Below are 2,500 nucleotides of genomic sequence, written 5' to 3' on the forward strand. Positions count from 1 at the left end.
TCAATATCAGTGATAACAAATAACAATAAAAAAAATAAATGCTAACAGTTATTTTGTGCATGTGATTAACAACAACAAAAAGCAAGAAAATAACAATATCAATATTGATAATAACAATGCTAACGATAATAAAAAAAGTAGAAATAACCGTAATGCAATAATAACAATTGCAATAATCGTAATACTAATAAGATTGATGACAATAACTATAATGATGAAAACAAATCATGACATCACAGAAGCAATAATAATTACATCAATGATAATAATGATAATAACATCTGTTTTCATTATAATAATGACAACATCAATAAAAGCTGTAGTATTAGTAATAACAGTTATATTAATAGTAATACCAATAAAGATAATGATAATAGTAATAACAATAGTGATGATAATATTAATAATAACAATGACAATAATAGTAATAATGATACTAATACAAATACTAATACTAATAATACGAATATTTATAATAACAATAATAATGATAATAATGATAACGATAACAACAACAGCAACAATAATAATGATATTAGTGATAACAATGATGATGATTATAACAACCATGATGATAAATACAACAGCTACAACAACAACAACATTTAAAGCAAAGTTGAAGAATCAAAAGTGATTAAAATGACAGCAATAACAAAAATAATGATTACGACTGCATTAATGATAATGATAATGATAATAATAATGATGATGATAAACACAAATGATAGTAATATTAATTACAATGAGGATGATAAAAGTAATAATAATGATGATAATCATAATCATGCTAATAATGACATTAATAATAATAAAGATAATACTGATAACGATAATACTGATAACAATAATGATAAAGATGATGATAACAACAATATTGATAATCATAATAATAGTAATAAAGATAATAATATCAATAATAACACTGATGATAATAAAGATAATTATAGTAATGATAGTGATGTAAAACTAAAATCATTATCACTATAATTTTCATCAATATGATTACTGTTCTGTTGTCATTATCACCATCACTGCAATCATTATCATAATCATCATTACTATGTTTCTTATAATCTTCGTAATTGCTATCAATATTATCCTTACTCTTGTTACTATCATTATCATTAGCGTTATCAATATCATTATTATATCATTATCAATATGTTCACTATGATCATCATTGTTTTTATTATCATTATCATCCTTATTGTTATTATGATTATTCTTATCATTATCATTATTATTACAATTATCATCATTGCTATCATCATTATTATCTTTATTGTTATTAACATTATTATATTTTTATACTATTAGTATCCTTATTGTTATCACCATCATCATCATGGCAATGATAATCATTATTATTGCTATAATTATCATTGTTATTATCGTTATCTATATTATCATTATTAACTAATATTTGTTTGTATTATTATCATCATCATCACTGTTGTTGTAATGTATTTCATCATCACTATTATCATTATCATCTTTATCATTACTATTGGAGTCATTAATATTTTTGCTGTGATTATCATCATTATTATTAGTATCATAATCATTATAATTTTTATTATCATCGTTATTATCCTTATCACCATTACTCTTATTACTTTTATCATATTCAACTTTGCTACTGTCTTTATTGTTATTATGATTATTATCATCATTATCATTATCATTATTATCATTATCATTATCATCACAATCTTCCTAATAATGATTACTAGTATTATCATTATAAACATCCTTATTATCACTGTTATTATCAGTATTAAAAACACCATCTGAATATACATTTTCTTTACATTTCGTTTGCTTCTCCGAAAATCGCATATCTTCCCTAATTAAACCATACGATATAATAAGAAATATAACGATCATAACTATTAATTCAACCAGAATAAACGAGTTAAAAAGAACAACAACAAAAAAAAATCTCCATTCTATCATCTATACTTTGTTGTTGTTGTTGTTGTTGCTATAATAAGAAAGATGACGATCATAACTATTAATTCAACCAGAATAAACGATTAAAAAAAAGGAAAAAAAAAAAAAAAATTCTCCATTCTATCATCTATACTTTGTTGTTGTTGTTGTTGCTGAAACTCTCGATTCCGGTTCGATAATTGATTGAATCCCTTTTTCCGTAATGGTTCCGGGTTCTGTTGTCGATTCCGAAGCTCTATCGTGACCCTCGGGCTTCTAGAGCTTATTGTAATCTCAAGCTCGGCCGTAAATCTTAAGTTAAAAAATGTCTTTGTTTTGGGTGGTAGGGTGGTGGGGTGGTGGGGGTGAGTGGAGGGGTGGTGGGATGGAGGGGTGGAGGGGTGGTAGGGTAGAAGGTGGTGGGGTGGAGGGGTGTAGGGGGTGTTGGGGTGGAAAAGTGGAGGGGATGTAGGGTGGGTGGTGGTGGGGTGGAGGGGTGGTGGGGTGGTAGGGTGAGGGGGTGGAGGGGTGGAAGGGTGGAGGGGATGTAGGGTGGGTGGTGGTGGGG

At 27.6% G+C, this 2,500-nt stretch overlaps 1 protein-coding gene across 2 annotated transcripts in view; it reads right to left on the bottom strand.

The window, feature by feature from the left end:
* LOC122255757 (uncharacterized) overlaps positions 1-2,500 on the bottom strand; it is a gene marked incomplete at its 3' end in the record, with an annotated part of 118,763 nt that overhangs the window by 112,600 nt on the left and 3,663 nt on the right.

Source organism: Penaeus japonicus, unplaced genomic scaffold (assembly GCF_977035675.1).
Source record: "Penaeus japonicus unplaced genomic scaffold, GWHDUDI00000001_assembly GWHDUDI00000042, whole genome shotgun sequence".
NCBI classification, from domain to species: Eukaryota; Metazoa; Arthropoda; class Malacostraca; order Decapoda; family Penaeidae; genus Penaeus; species Penaeus japonicus.